This window comes from Papaver somniferum, unplaced genomic scaffold (genome assembly GCF_003573695.1).
Source record: "Papaver somniferum cultivar HN1 unplaced genomic scaffold, ASM357369v1 unplaced-scaffold_10, whole genome shotgun sequence".
Taxonomy (NCBI): domain Eukaryota; kingdom Viridiplantae; phylum Streptophyta; class Magnoliopsida; order Ranunculales; family Papaveraceae; genus Papaver; species Papaver somniferum.
In genome coordinates this window covers 12944788-12962273 of record NW_020618825.1, presented here as the reverse complement: position 1 = coordinate 12962273, position 17486 = coordinate 12944788, and the positions used below count along the sequence as shown (strand labels likewise).

The 17486-nt window shown below is 33.1% G+C and overlaps 1 long non-coding RNA gene across 8 annotated transcripts; it reads right to left on the bottom strand.

Annotated features, from left to right (window-relative positions):
- Positions 1-4290: 4290 nt before the first annotated feature.
- Positions 4291-9119, bottom strand: LOC113325950. Of its 8 annotated transcripts, none has more exons than XR_003348195.1 (9): positions 8866-9119; positions 8195-8772; positions 7048-7163; positions 6514-6561; positions 6375-6437; positions 6021-6264; positions 5859-5920; positions 4750-4916; positions 4291-4425 (listed from the first exon to the last, which is right to left on the bottom strand). It is a non-coding gene; the product is annotated as an uncharacterized LOC113325950 (long non-coding RNA). The 8 variants fall into 8 exon arrangements; XR_003348194.1 differs by lacking the exon at positions 4291-4425 and adding an exon at positions 7475-7581 and having other exon boundaries at positions 4451-4916; XR_003348199.1 differs by lacking the exon at positions 4291-4425 and having other exon boundaries at positions 4451-4916; positions 8195-8618; positions 8708-8772.
- Between the last annotated feature and the right edge of the window lie 8367 nt (positions 9120-17486).

Sequence of the window (17486 nt, the reverse complement as noted above, 5' to 3'; positions counted from 1 at the left end):
AACCCCGAAAATTGGTATCAGAGCAATGTGTTGGATCAGAGCCCTAGGTTGGATAGAATATTTGAAGAGAGAATGTTTGGATTTTTTGGTTGACAGAAAATTTAGAAGAATGGGGATTTGGTTTCATCAAGTATGTAAGGATTTGATGTTTCAGCTTTCGAGGATGCAGAGTTTGATGTTATCAAGTATATGTAGGATTTGATTTAATCAGCTTTGGTCACAAAGAAAAGTAAGAATACTTTTGAAGGAATTAGATTATATCAGGTGATCAATATTCGATGTAGTCAAGATGTATGGACTTGATGTTTGTGATGCTTTACATTGGAGATTTTACATGATACTTATTAGAGCATAAACTTTATGCATGACTTCAACTAAGTTTATTTATTCTCTATACTTCGTACCATATTCTTGTGAACTGTTTGAAAGACCTGCGTAGATTGTTTTTCAATTAATTGGTGTTTGCATGGCAAGACACTTGGGATGCAAAAAGAAATTGTATGTTGGTGGAAGTAAATATGAAAATATTAGCATGTCAAAGTCTCGTTAATATTCCAAACCAAGAGAAACAATAATTGGTTATCAATCGTCATCAGTTGCACCATGTTGTTGTTTATCTTTAACCTGAAGTTAGAGAATGTGAAGATGAATTCAGAATCGTTCTGCCTTAGTTGTTTGTTACAATAATGATTTTGGAAAATCTCCCAGTAGGTTTCGTTTTGGAAGTATTGATCGTTGGCCAGGATTAAATACGTTCTGAATGTGAAGAGTTTGATTTTTAGTCTTAGTATTTGAAGCGCGTGGCTACAAAAAGTTGCAGGACAATGATCGTTGGATGAGACATGTTATTGATTGTGGAGGAGTTATGGTTTCTTATTATTGTATAAGAAGCATTTTGTCAACACAGTTTGTTGGGTTTGTTTGTATGTGTGGAGTTTAACATTATGTCGGATAGAACAATGTTATGGAATTTCTCTCAGACTGTTTCCGATGGAGAATCTAGATAGTTTGTGATCTGTTGATTCTTGTCGATGACGTTCAGTCGAAGAGTTTTTTGGTTGTACACCATTTGAAGTCTATCAGAACTAGTTGAAGTGCAAGACCATTGGGAGAAACAGGTTGGTCTATTGTGTTTTGGATATGTTCCTATTTTTGGTAAAGACCCATTATGAGGAATTAAAAAGTTATCGCTTGGACACTTCAAGAATTTAAAGTATAAAGATACGATACTACAAAATATGTGTAGTGGTGTGGCTAAAGAAGATAGCGCATATTACAAGGAGTAAAACACGGTGCATGAATTTGAGAAGGGCTACGATTTGGGCGTGTTATTCCAACAACATTATATTATTCATTGGATATTTGATTTTTTGATGATCAGTGAGAGACTTTATGTTGGATAAAATTACATTGTCGAAATAATAATATTTGTGGGCTTACTCGTCTAGTACAGTTATTGAAATTGATTTTAATAGTGACAGAGCCTGTAAAGATGGAGGTAAAGATTTCTTTTGAGAAATTTGATTCAGCAACGATTTATTTTCCGTCAAGTTATTTTCTCTACACAGCATGAGAAGATAAATACAAAAACGTCTTAAATTTCTTGGAGCTTGAAGAAGTTATTAAAGGTTTCAGAACAACACGCATGAAGAAGTCAATTCAATTCAATTCAATACAAAATCTAAACAACACCCGGAACACCTACTTCAAATCTAACTTTTGATGCAGCAGCTGCACCTCCATAACCTTCAACTAAGTATACACGCATGATTTTCCAACCCTTAATCAAATGTAAATTAAAAAGATAAGACCCTTTCATATCGGACGGAGGAAGAAAAACGTTACATTTAAGATATGAACCTATCTTTTAGGAGCATGATTCTTAACATTATCGAGGGTTATATTGTTTCTACATGTGAAGAAATATTTCGGGAGTTGGAGATTAAGTTTTGGGGAGATGATAGAAAGATTGAAAGAATGGACGGCGTAGTGGTTTTTCTTTTTTGTAATTTCCAAAAAGAAAAAAAAAATAGTAAAAATACAGATATAAAATAAAATTGAAAGTGGTTTCGTTGATTTTGTTTTAGTGGTTTTGTTGATTTTGTCGATAAATTGGATTAGCCATAATGTGCACCACGGTTTAAGAGGGTGCACAAATTTGGACTCTATTTTTGGAAATTATGATTGTTATTGTGATTTATTTTTAAATTGGAGAGAGAAAATAATAAAAAAAATAGAAAAACATAAAGATAAGGAACAAAATGGTTTTACCTATTTTCCATCCGCATTTTCCCTAAATCCCATCCCAATTATATAAATTATATTTTGTTAAATTCTTTTTAAATTGGGAGACCAAAACACTCTATTATTCTCCATATTCAACTCTCACCACTTCCACCAAATTGATGGGGATCGGATCCCAAATCACCGTCTAAAATGGGCTGAAGATCAAATTGCGGAACACTCATTTACATACTATCTCCAATTTTAGTTATAAAGTAGGTCACCTAATAGTGGGACGGAGGAAATATATAATGTGATAATCAGGTAGTAGTATGGACAACTAAAGTAAAAAAATTCATTAAATATATAATCACTGGATTAAATACAAAGAAAACCTAATGCAAACAGTAAAAATGACATGTTTCCTTCGTAGATCGATTTTGGTGTTTACACTTTGTTTCAATCATATTAATAAAGAAATTAAACGTCCACTAAAATAAGAAAAGATTAATTAGATTTGGGAAAGAGTCATTAGATTCAAGAGAGGAAGAAAGAAGATGATGTTTGATGGTTAGTAGTGCATATCTGTTACTGATTAAATTTGTAGCAGATATACGCCGTTGCAGAAACGCTGAGTGTAATATTGTTATAGTTTGTTGCAACGGTGTTTTCTGTGACAATGATTAATTAAAGTAACATTAAAACCGTTACTAACAAATAGCAACAGCTAATCTAATTTTAGGATTTCAACACGTGTCTTACCACAACTAATTTAACGGTTAAAAGTGTTACTCTTTCTTGCAACAGTTACTAGGATGTCACGTGTCACGATACTCACACTTTTGGTATCGATTATATTTGTTACATCTATCTTTGCAACAATTCAAAAGAAGACACGTGTTTTTGTTTAGTCACAGCTCTCAAAAATTGATCCAGTTATTTCCGTTAGAATCTTCGTTACATTTAATAAAAAAAAGGTGCCCTCCGATCACCCTAAACCTGCCGGAGTTCCAGGCTACAATCTAACCAGAAACACAGACCCACAATGCATACATTTCTCACTTGAGGGATCACCCTGAACCTGCCGGAGTTCCAGGCTGCAATCTAACCAGAAACACAGACCTGCAATGCATACATTTCTCAATCTCAATTTGCAATCTACCCGTTATTACCTACACTCCTTAAGATCTTGAGATATCATTTTCTTCATGAATCCTGCACAAAACACGCTGAGAGATTAATTAGTTCATATAACAATTTAACAATGGCAACGTGGAACACAAAGAAACCGAAATAATAGACCAAGTTATCAAGATCTTTCAGAAACGATAATTCTACTATTTTAAGCAAAACCAAGTAAGCTATCCACAAAATGTTTACCTTCTTCTCAACAGAAAGAAAACCCCGAGTATTGGGGCCTCTGATACTCAAACTCAGCACATCCATCTTGGAAGAAATGGCATGCTTAGGACTGCACAAACCCGACCCAACCCACCGACCCAACCCACACCCACCTGAAATTACCCACACCCGACCCAACCCACCTAGGAGCGGGTCGACTATGGGTCACAACATCAAAACCCATAGTATTGTGGGTCGACTATGGGTCAAAGCTTCCCTCACCCGACCCAACCCACCTACCCACCTAAATATTTCTTAGTTAATATTAACCCTTAGATGACCTATCCTAGATGAATCATAGCCGTTGAAGTAGTGATATATAATGCCTAAACCTAAATCGCTAACTTCACTTCAGTCTTCACTTCTTCAATCACTTCCTTGAATAGTCTTTTATCTTCTGAGCTTCGAACAATTGAGCTCATTTCTTGTACCTTGTATGCACTTTGCACCAACTTCTTACTTCTCTGGATTATAATTATCATTTGTTTACACTTGACTTGGGGTCAGTTCTTTAATTGTCATATGTAAGAGTTTTAGGTAAGTCTGTAACTTTTTTTTTTGATGCAATGTAACTGTAATGTGTATTTTACGGTGGGTAACCCACCACCCACCCGACCCAACCCATTATAATGTGGGTCGGGTGAAAACCGACCCATTGTTATGTTGGGTTGGTTGTGGGTGACAACTTCTGCTACCCACCATCAGTGGGTTGGGTGGTGGGTGAGGCCAAACCCGACCCAAACCGACCCATGTGCAGCCCTAGGCATGCTTGAACATGAACCCCAATGAATAAAAGGATACCTGCAATAGGCAGAATATACACTTCTCAGAAACTTGCACGTAATAATATTTACAGGTGGTACTACACAGGAATTAGCAAAAAAGCCACAAGCAGAGAAGGTAAACTCTTGCTTAGCTTTCTAGGCTCTAGATTCAGAAATGAAGAAATTATGTGTGCTATGTACAACTTGTTCAGGTGAGGTTCAGAACCAATCCCCTGACAGTTCCAAGAAAATGTAATTCACAGTTTAATACTTCTCAACAGACAACTGTGGACCACAATGATACAAGAAGTTGCAAGAGAAGAAAAATACACAAATGAATCAGAATGATTTGTAATCATACCATATTTCGAGTTTAAACAAAGTTATCATTCCAAGTAATTCCGTCTTTGGCATCAAAATACGCGTGACCAGACCAACAATAAAAATTGAACATGTTAAGGACGGAAATGTTGAAAGTTGAAGAGGAAAAATACACAGCTCCTCAATTGCAGCCCCTTAAACAAACCCCTGGCATGATTCAAACAACAAAGAGAAAGACAAAAATATCATTTTAGGCTACACTATTAGATTATAACACAGGCATACTTATAAGAGGTTATGTGTCTCATATAATGTTTTAAAGTCTAGAAACATCTCAACCCCACAGCAATAACTAATAAAGAGGTCCAGCATAATGGAAGAAACCTAGAATCACAACTGAAAATGGGTTACTACTGAATTTACAACACACGAGAAACATAAAATAAAACTTATTTGAATTAGCTACATCACATAATCTTGTTTAGAAAACAAGACTCGTGTCCTGCATTTTTATCTTCCCCGTTGTCATTTACTTTACCAAACACAAAAGCATCATACCAAATCAAGATACTTTATTTACCTCATGAATTCTAGCAAAACAGGATGGTACATGCAAGATTTTTCTCAATGAGAAGATTAGTTGAAGCACTTTTAACACATTCTGGGTTTTACTTTAACAGCTTCTTATGGCTGATCCTTGTACCGGACATCGAACTTCTTATGGCTAAAAATTGCTACGCATTTTACCCACTTATTAGATTCTTATTATAGACATTTTAGACTATACCAAGCAACATATATATAAAACATACAGCAAGCAGAAACATATCTTCATTCATTCGAGTATACCTCACATAAACCTTCATGTATCAGAACATAAACCTTGATAAATAATTCAGAAAAGTGCAAAGAGAAGCTGTAAATCTAGAATTTCATGACACCAGAGTCTTGCTAGCAAGAGTGAAATGTGAATTATGTATACAAATTATTCATTTTGTTCCAAGTGCTACCCTGAAATCTATGCCTAACTACCCTGTAAGGTATCCCTGTCTTCTAGAATGGTGAAATGTATTTAGTAAATATCAAGATCAATCTGAGGATTATTATTTAAGAAGTCGACAGTGACAACGAAATCAGCTGCAAGTATACCTTGACACAGGCTCAACAAGATTACAAGCTCTCTTGAGACTTCATTCTTCTCGTCATGATTCCTACAAACAAAAAAATGGTCCGAGAAATTAGTTCACATACCAATATTGACAAAACCCACAAGATATACATGAAAAGTAAAAAATAAAAATCAAACCATACTTCTTAGATATTCCAGCAGACTCCCAATACATGCCAAGAGCAAGCAGGCTTGCATCATTGGGTGCAGACCCACACTAAAATCTAACCCCTCGGGCCTCGCATAGCATTATTTGCAAAGTTAGTGCCTCATACAGGTTCTCAAAGCTACAGGGGTTTTCAGCAGCTAAATTGACCTCCCAGTGCTTACTCGAATACCCCATTTCAACCACACAAGTTTGTCTTATCTGTGCAAGACGTTATGAACCTGTGATGTTGCAGGCCAAAAATCAAAGATTATCAAAGCTATACTGATCTTTCCTTGCAAGAGATAAAAGAACTGAGTTCAAAAATCAATATAAGCCTACAAGTGACTACCAGTTCAAAAGCTACCTCCATTGCATCATTTTCTCACTTTCCTCTCTAACAGTGTCATTCAACCTATTCAACAACACACCATACGGTTAGACCATTCACAAGGCTAACATTATATAAACAAGCTCAGTAAAAAATATACCTTTACACCCAGATCTAGGCACAAGTAGCTTCAGCTGCAAGAGTGTCCCTGCAAATCACAGAACCCAATACAATTAGGTTTCCATCTCCAGTACCAACAGTGGTGGAACCAGGATTGAAGACTAGGGGGGCTTGGAAAAAAATGATGGGCACTTGGAAAAGAAAAACGAGCGGTGCAAATTATTACGATGCTTGGCATATTGACAACACAGATACAAAATATAATAAAACACTGACAGACATCACAGTTGGTGTTACCCAGACAGCTATTAAAAAGACATAGGACTTCATACTGCTACTCTACGCAACCAACTTGTAGCATCAAGACTTCTCAAGTTTACCATAGCACAATAAACTAAACAAGACTATGCTTAAGAATTCAATTCAAAATACAAACTGGATGCACACAAGTGAGAATTCATTCTTGTTTTCTACCAGAATCATATTATACAAACGCGCATTTGTGAAATCCTTCAAAAAAAATTGAAAAACAACCAACAAAATGAATACTGATGGAGAATGGAGAAACATTCACCTCATAATTTTTATTCCTGTCATCCTGGTGACAAGTCACAAGTATAGAAAGTCTGTGATATGAATACTGATGGAGAATGGAGAAACATTCACCTCATAATTTTTATTCCCGTCATCCTGGTGACAAGTCACAAGTATAGAAAGTCTGTGATATCTTTTGGTTCATTTCAAAATTCTCAATCAATCAACACTAATAACATAACATCCAATTCCCATCAACTAATTTGCCTAACTAGCTAGATAATCACAGATTCATAGATGACATCAAAAATTAAACTTAAATAAAACATACAAGCCCCAGCAATTTGGGTCATCAGTTATAGCTATACCTATACATCACAGAATTGAAAGAATTGAAATCTTTTGGTAACTATCAAGCACAAAAAAACAAGAATATAAGAGAAACAGATCTACAAGTTCATTCTTACCACACTAGCATTCTTAGTGGGATAAACATCACCGTATACATTCATCTCAGGCCTATCTAGCAACAGATATCATCCTAGAGTTCTCTTTGAGGTACTGATGTAAAGAACTGAAAGGGGAAAGAACGGAGAAAAAAAGATATGGTATTAGCATACCATCTTCGTACATACAAATCTACATCCACGGCCGGTCCTGAGGCAAGGCTGGCAAAGCCTTACTTCGGGGCAGCACGTGTAGTGGGGCAACAAATTTCAAATTTCAAGCGTAGTTTATGTGACAGAAAATGAGAAAAATAATCTAAATTGTGATTGGAAATGAAATATCAGACATATATGATATATCCTGAAAGATTCATGGGCAGCACACAAGTAAGTAATTACTTCAGTGGTGGTCTATGTTAATATGTAGTTCAAAAACTAATCAGAAACAAGAAAAAAAATCTATATCGTTCTCTCTCTTGACCAGTACTGTTTCTTCCTCAACAGCACCAACTCTAATTTCATTACTAGTACTTAGTAGGATTAATCAATGAGTAGATTATCATTTATACAAGTGTAAGCATAATAATCATGATTTTTTGTCTACTTAATCTTTTGCATTTCTAGGGAAGAAACTTCAAACCCATTTTTGGCACAAAATCTTCAATCAATTCAAAATGGGACAAAAACTTCAATAATTCAATCAAAATGATTTGAAATGTGTTTTTTACCGTTGAACTATACCTATTTTGAATATTTCCTCTTTGTGCAAGGTGAGGTAACTGATGCCGATAAAGGTAAACTGCGGAGATGAACACATGGATCTACTTCACATAACAGTCTCTTCCCTTTGTCTCTTACCCCAATAATTTCTCTCTTTTGACAGCCAAATTTACCGAAAGAATCTTTGTACCCTTTCCGCATACAAGTATCAAGTTATGTTTGTTCCACCAGTTTGCATGTTTCGTTTTTAAGCTATCTACTCTTGGTTCGCTTCTCAGAACTTATTCTCTAAACTTTTTCTACTAATGGGAAAGAGGTAAGAAGAATCCATAACAAGCTCTAGTTGCCAACTTGGTGAAAACTCATTTGATGCGCAAGCAGAGCCGACCATGAGGGGGCAACAATTTTACCTTTACTTCGGGGAAGTAAAATCTCAACGCCGGCCCTGTCTCCATCATCCCAATTTGAAAATGAGAATGAAAAAATGGGTACAAACCCTAGATTTAAAAAAAAAAATGAAGAGAAGGAACAGACAGTACAAAACGATGATTTCTTCACAGAATCCTTAAGCAAGTCCGAAACAGCAAGTTTTCATTTTCCTGCACAGTACAAACAACATCACGAAATCAAATCGATGAGCAAAATCAACTAGGATTCTACGAAAAGTTAAGTATTTACAAAAAGACGCTAACCTTAAGTCGATATTCACCAAGTTGAACTAAGTTCTCTTGCTGATTGATAAATTATTTCTGCTCTATAACGGAATCAGGGACTCCTCTTCAAACAATTTTTACTTAGGGTTTTATTTATAGTAGATTCACCATAGAAACTTCTTCTATTTCTGGTTTTCGTAGAGGTGTCTAAGGGTTTCTAGTGAGAAAGATTAAGGTTTGCTCTGATTGATATTGGATTTACAAAGAGAATAACAGAGTTTGGTTTCGGAAAAAAAAAGATGGAAAGGTTGAGGGAGAGGAGGCGGAGAAGAAGAATCAGATAAGGATTCGGTTTTCACCCTTCTGTTACAGCGCACCAGAGCTAGATGACTATTGCGTACCACACCAATTTGATTGGTTTTTACAGATCTAAGGGTTAATATCCAACCATGTGTCCAAAACCAAAATAATTGAACAGCTGTCCTTGTTTTTATAATTATGAGGCATTTTATGACTTAGACTTAGTTTTGGTATTGCTCCAGCTTTTGTAAAAGCACTTTTCTGCTGTGCGTTGTTGTGCTGTGATGTGAAAAAAAAAGCAGTTAGATGTTTGGTAAAAAATTAATCAAAGTTAAAGCTGATTAAAAAAGAAATCAAAATGTGTTTGCTAAAATATCAGATTCAACCATTGTTGTTATAGCAAATGACAAAAACAGACATTTCTGAAAATTGTTTTATTCAATTTTATTAGTTTAAAAATAATTAATTTTTTACTATTAAATATAAATATATATAATATCAAATTTACTAATTTTCATTATTATTATTATGATTGCTAAAAGAAAATATTTTACTTAACCACTTTTTAATATATATATATATAATTTTCAAACAAAAATCAAACTAAAATAAAGTGATTGTTTAATATTATTTTTATTTCTAGTATTACATCTTGCATCTGCTTGAATGAGGGTTTTGTCTTGATTAACTTAGAGATAAGATATTAACCTACCCGTATTTATCTCACATTTAAAAGCTAACTTTCTCAATTAATCCCTGCAATTAAGAATGATACGACTAAGGCTTCCTTTTGAACAGTTACGGATTAAATGCACAAATTATCTCTAGGTTCCGTTTTAGATTTGAATGGAAAAACAATGGCAAGAATAAAACTGGTGGCCATTAATGGGAGTTCAAGTTTGAAAGGTATATAGTTAGGAACGAGTAATAAGCGTGCTTAAAATTTTGTGAGGATAGTTCTGTCCGATTTATACAAATATATTAAACCGGTTGTGATTATAAGTCAACAACGATTTTTACACTCCTCGGATCCATTTTTGCTCTTCCTCTAACAAAAATCTTGCTTTTTTTTTGAAAAGAAGTTTGTTAGTAGTTTAGTTTGGTATATCTGCGGCTTTTATAGAAGCACTTTTCTGCTGTGCGTTGTTGTACTGTGCTGTGAGAAAAAAAAACAGTTAGACGTTTGGTAAAATATTAATTAAAGTTAAAGTTGATTAAAATAGCAATCAAAGTGTGTTTGGTAAAAGATCAGATTCAACCATTGTTGTTGTGGCAAATGACAAAAACAGACATATCCCTGAAAATAGTTTTATTCAATTTTTTTGGGTTTAAAAATAATTAATTTTTTACTATTAAATAAATTGTATTCGTGAAAGAATATTAGTTTTTTTTAATATTAATTTTTTTAAGATTGAAAGAATATGGAGAAAACTTACATTTCTAATAAATTGTATTCGCGATGGTTAGTGAACAAATACTTGGCCGAACTTTAAAATTTAAATATAAATATATTAAATATTGAATTTACTAATTGTCCCTATTGTTACTATTATTATAATTGTTAAAAAAAATTATTTTAATTAACCATTTTTTATATCTAATTTTCAAACAAAAAATCAAAATAAAATTAAGTAATTATTAATTTATTTTTATTTTTATTTTTATTTTTGACAAATTAAATGAAATGAAAATAAAATATAATAATATTTAAAGAATAAATATATGAAATAAAAAATTGATTGTATATATATTTTAAGGGTAATTTTTGTCATTTACAAAATAAAATAAGGATGAAAAGGATAAATCAAGCACTAACAGAGATAGACTCGGGGTTCGGATATCACTAGAGTTAGACTTGAGTTTCTCATTCGGATGAATTGAAGAGGGAAATATATCAGATTGGAACATCCTAGGTTCAAAGATTACTAGAGTTAGACATGAGTTTCTCATGCGGAAGAACAAAAGAGGAAATATATATGATTTGAACATCCCCGATTCGAAGAATAGTAGAGTTGGACCTAAGTTTCTCATTCGGATGACTATAGAGGAAATATATTAGATTTGAACATCCCAGGTTCCAAAATTACTAGAGTTAGACCTAAATTTCTCATTCGGATGAACTGGAGACGAAATATATTAGATTGGAACATCCCGAGTTCAAAGATTACTAGAGTTAGACCCGAATTTCTCATTCAAATGAACTGAAGAGGAAATATATATCAGATTTGAACATTCATCGTTCGAAGATTACTAGAGTTAGACCTGAGTTTCTCATTCGGATGAACTGCAGAGGAAAATATCAGATTAGAACATCCCAGGTTCAAAGATTACTAGAGTTAGACCTGAGTTTCTCATTCGGATGAACTGGAGAGGAAATATATTAGATTGGAACATCCCAGGTTTGAAGATTACTAGAGTTAGACCTGATTTTCTCATTCAGATGAACTTGAGAGAGGAAATATATCAGATTGGGACATCCCAGGTTTGAAGATTACTAGAGTTAGACCTGATTTTCTCATTCGGATGAACTAGAGAGAAAATATATCATATTTGAACATCCCAGGTTTGAAGATTGCTAGAGTTAGACCTGAGTTTCTCATTCGGATGAACTGGAGACGAAATATATCATATCCGAACATCCTAGGTTCGACGATTACCAGAGTTAGACATGAGTTTCTCATTCGGATGAACTGGAGAGGAAATATATCAGATTTGAACAACACATGTTCAAAGATTAGTGGAGTTATACTTGAGTTTCTCGTTCGAATGAACTGAAGACGAAATATATCAGAATTGAACAACACAGGTTCAAAGACTACTAGAGTTAGACTTGAGTTTCTCGTCAGATGAACTGCAGACGAAATATATCAGAATTCAACGACACTAGTTCAAAGATTAGTAGATTTAGACTTGAGTTTCTCGTTCGGATGAACTAAACATGAAATATATCAGAATTGATAAACACAGGTTCAAAGAATACTAGAGTTAGACTTGAGTTTCTCGTTCGGATGAACGGAAGACGAAATATATCAGAATTGAACGACACATGTTCAAAGATTAGTAGACTTAGACTTGAGTTTCTCGTTCGGATGAACTAAACACGAAATATATCAGAATTGATAAACACAGGTTCAAATATTACTAGAATTAGACTTGAGTTTCTTGTTCGGATGAACTGAAGACGAAATTTATCAGAATTGAACGACACAGGTTCAAAGATTAGTAGAGTTAGACTTGAGTTTCTCGTTCAGATGAACTAAAGACGAAATATATCAGAATTGAACAACACAGGTTTAAAGACTACTAGAGTTAGACTTGAGTTTCTCGTTCGGATGAACTGCAGACGAAATATATCAGAATTGAACAATACAGGTTCAAAGTTTACTAGAGTTAGACTTGAGTTTTTCGTTCGGATGAACTGGAGACGAAATATATTAGATTGGAACATCCCAGGTTCAAAGATTACTAGAGTTTGACCTGAGTTTCTCATTCGAGTGAACTGAAGATGAAATTTATCAAATTTGAACATCCCAGGTTCAAAGATTACTAGGGTTGGACCTGAGTTTCTCATTCGGGTGAACTGAAGATGAAATTTATTATATTTGAACATCCCAGTTTCAAAGATTACTAGAGTGAAAATGACCAGACTACCTTTATCGGAAATAAGTAAAATAAATATTACAGATTGTGAAAATGACCATATTATCTTTTGTCGGAAATAAGTAAAGTGAATAGTACAGACAGTGAAAATAACCATATTACCCTTACTAGAAATTAGTGCATTAAATATCTTGGAGACAGTGAAAATGACCATACTACCCTTATCGGAAATAAGTAATGTAAATATTACAGATTATGAAAATGACCATATTACCCTTACTGAAATTAGTGCAATAAATATTATGGAGACTGTGAAAATGACCAGACTATCCTTATCAAAAATAAGTAAAGTAAATATTACAAACAATGAAATTGACCAAGTTATTCTTACTAGAAATTAGTGCAATGAATATCATGAAGACAGTGAAAATGACCAGACTACCCTTATCAAAAATAAGTAAAGTAAATATTACATAATGTGAAAATGACTATTTTACCCTTACTGGAAATAAGTGCAGTAAATATTATGGAGATTGTCAAAATGACCAGAGTATCCTTATCGGAAATAAGTAAAGTAAATATTATAGATTGTGAAGATGACCATATTACCCTTATCGGAAATAAGTAAGTAAATAGTACAAACAGTGAAAATCACCATAGTACCCATACTAGAAATTAGTGCAATAAATACATGGAGATAGTGAAAATGACCATACTACCCTTACCGAAAATAAGTAATGTAAATACTGCAAATTGTAAAAATGACCATATTACCCTTACAGGAAATAAGTGCAATAAATATCACAGAGATAGTGAAAATGACCAAACTACCTTTATAAAAAATAAGCAAAGTAAATATTTCAGACTGTGAAAATGGTTATTTTACCCTTACTGGAAATAAGTGCAATAAATATTATGGAGACTGTCAAAATGACCAAACTACCCTTATTGGAAATAAGTAAACAAAATATTACAGACTGTGAAAATGACCACATTACCCTTACTAAAAATTAGTGCAATAAATATCATGGAGACTGTCAAAATGATTAGACTATCCTTATCGGAAATAAGTAAAAGTAAATATTACAGACAATGAAATTGACCAAATTACCCTTACTAGAAATTAGTGCAATAAATATCATGGAGACAGTGAAAATGACCAGACTACCCTTATCAAAATAAGTAAAGTAAATATTACATTCTGTGAAAATGATTATTTTACCCTTACTGGAAATTAGTGCAATAAATATTATGGAGATTGTCAAAATGACCAGACTATCCTTAGCGGAAATAAGTAAAGTAAATATTACAGACTGTGCAAAAGACCATTTTACCCTGACTGGAAATAAGTGCAATAAATATTATGGAGACTGTGAAAATGACTAGACCACCCTTATCGGATATAAGTAAAGTAAATATTACAGTCTGTGAAAATGACCATTTTACCCTTACTGGAAATAAGTGCAATAAGTGTTATGGAAACTGTGAAAATGACCAGACTACCCTTATCGGAAATATGTGAAGTAAATATTACAGATTGTGAAAATGACCATATTACCCTTACTGGATACAAGTGCAATAAATATCACGGAGACATTAAAAATGACCAAACTAACCTTACAAAAAATAAGAAAAGTAAATATTACAGACTGTGAAAATGACTATTTTACCCTTACTGGAAATAAGTGCAATAAATATTATGGAGACTGTTAAAATGCTAGACTATCCTTATCGGAAATAAGTAAAGTAAATATTACAGACAGTGAAAATGACCATATTACTCATACTGGAAATAAGTGCAATAAATATTATGGAGACTGTGAAAATGACCAGACCAACCTTATCAGATATGAGTAAAGTAAATATTACAATCTGTGAAAATGATCATTTTACCCTTATTGGAAATAAGTGCAATAAATGTTACGGAGAATGTGAAAATGACCAGACTACCCTTATCAAAAATAATTTTACCCTTGAGTTTCTCGTTCGGATGAACTGAAGACGAAATTTATCAGAATTGAACGACACAGGTTCAAAGATTAGTAGAGTTAGACTTGAGTTTCTCGTTCGGATGAACTAAAGACGAAATATATCAGAATTGAACAACACAGGTTCAAAGACTACTAGAGTTAGACTTGAGTTTCTCGTTCGGATGAACTGCAGACGAAATATATCAGAATTGAACAACACAGGTTCAAAGTTTACTAGAGTTAGACTTGAGTTTTTCGTTCGGATGAACTGGAGACGAAATTTATTAGATTGGAACATCCCAGGTTCAAAGATTACTAGAGTTTGACCTGAGTTTCTCATTCGAGTGAACTGAAGATGAAATTTATCAAATTTGAACATCACAGGTTCAAAGATTACTAGGGTTGGACCTGAGTTTCTCATTCGGGTGAACTGAAGATGAAATTTATTATATTTGAACATCCCAGTTTCAAAGATTACTAGAGTGAAAATGACCAGACTACCTTTATCGGAAATAAATAAAGTAAATATTACAGATTGTGAAAATGACCATATTACCTTTTGTCGGAAATAAGTAAAGTGAATAGTACAGACAGTGAAAATAACCATATTACCCTTACTAGAAATTAGTGCATTAAATATCTTGGAGACAGTGAAAATGACCATACTACCCTTATCGGAAATAAGTAATGTAAATATTACAGATTGTGAAAATGTCCATATTACCCTTACTGAAATTAGTGCAATAAATATTATGGAGACTGTGAAAATGACCAGACTATCCTTATCAAAAATAAGTAAAGTAAATATTACAAACAATGAAATTGACCAAGTTATTCTTACTAGAAATTAGTGCAATGAATATCATGAAGACAGTGAAAATGACCAGACTACCCTTATCAAAAATAAGTAAAGTAAATATTACATAATGTGAAAATGACTATTTTACCCTTACTGGAAATAAGTGCAGTAAATATTATGGAGATTGTCAAAATGACCAGAGTATCCTTATCGGAAATAAGTAAAGTAAATATTATGGATTGTGAAGATGACCATATTACCCTTATCGGAAATAAGTAAGTAAATAGTACAAACAGTGAAAATCACCATAGTACCCTTACTAGAAATTAGTGCAATAAATACATGGAGATAGTGAAAATGACCATACTACCCTTATCGAAAATAAGTAATGTAAATACTGTAAATTGTAAAAATGACCATATTACCCTTACTGGAAATAAGTGCAATAAATATCACAGAGATAGTGAAAATGACCAAACTACCTTTATAAAAAATAAGCAAAGTAAATATTTTAGACTGTGAAAATGGTTATTTTACCCTTACTGGAAATAAGTGCAATAAATATTATGGAGACTGTCAAAATGACCAAACTACCCTTATTGGAAATAAGTAAACAAAATATTACAGACTGTGAAAATGACCACATTACCCTTACTAAAAATTAGTGCAATAAATATCATGGAGACTGTCAAAATGATTAGACTATCCTTATCGGAAATAAGTAAAAGTAAATATTACAGACAATGAAACTGACCAAATTACCCTTACTAGAAATTAGTGCAATAAATATCATGGAGACAGTGAAAATGACCAGACTACCCTTATCAAAATAAGTAAAGTAAATATTACATACTGTGAAAATGATTATTTTACCCTTACTGGAAATTAGTGCAATAAATATTATGGAGATTGTCAAAATGACCAGACTATCCTTAGCGGAAATAAGTAAAGTAAATATTACAGACTGTGCAAAAGACCATTTTACCCTTACTGGAAATAAGTGCAATAAATATTATGGAGACTGTGAAAATGACTAGACCACCCTTATCGGATATGAGTAAAGTAAATATTACAGTCTGTAAAAATGACCATTTTACCCTTACTGGAAATAAGTGCAATAAGTGTTATGGAAACTGTGAAAATGACCAGACTACCCTTATCGGAAATATGTAAAGTAAATATTACAGATTGTGAAAATGACCATATTACCCTTACTGGATACAAGTGCAATAAATATCACGGAGACATTAAAAATGACCAAACTACCCTTACAAAAAATAAGAAAAGTAAATATTACAGACTGTGAAAATGACTATTTTACCCTTACTGGAAATAAGTGCAATAAATATTATGGAGACTGTTAAAATGCTAGACTATCCTTATCGGAAATAAGTAAAGTAAATATTACAGACAGTGAAAATGACCATATTACTCTTACTGGAAATAAGTGCAATAAATATTATGGAGACTGTGCAAATGACCAGACCAACCTTATCAGATATGAGTAAAGTAAATATTACAATCTGTGAAAATGATCATTTTACCCTTATTGAAAATAAGTGCAATAAATGTTATGGAGAATGTGAAAATGACCAGACTACCCTTATCAAAAATAATTGAAGTAAATATTACAGACAATAAAAATGACCAAATTATCATGTTTATTTGATAACATGAGGAGTGATTCTGAAACTTGTATACATTTCCCTGTTTCTAAGGATTTATGTGAATCGACAAAAGAGCTATTGAAAGGTTTATTAACAATTTTGACCCAAATCAGTAAACGAGCTTTTGAGACGTTTGTCGGCTAAATGAAATTTACATATTTCATCCATAAAACTGCATGCAATTACTCATGTGCACCAATTTTTTCTTAATTATATTGACTGATTTCAATGCCTAAATCCTAGAACAAACTATGAATTTATATAGAGAACCTAGGTTGAACTTTAAGCAAATAATAAATAAGGAAACACAAACTCATTCCTAAA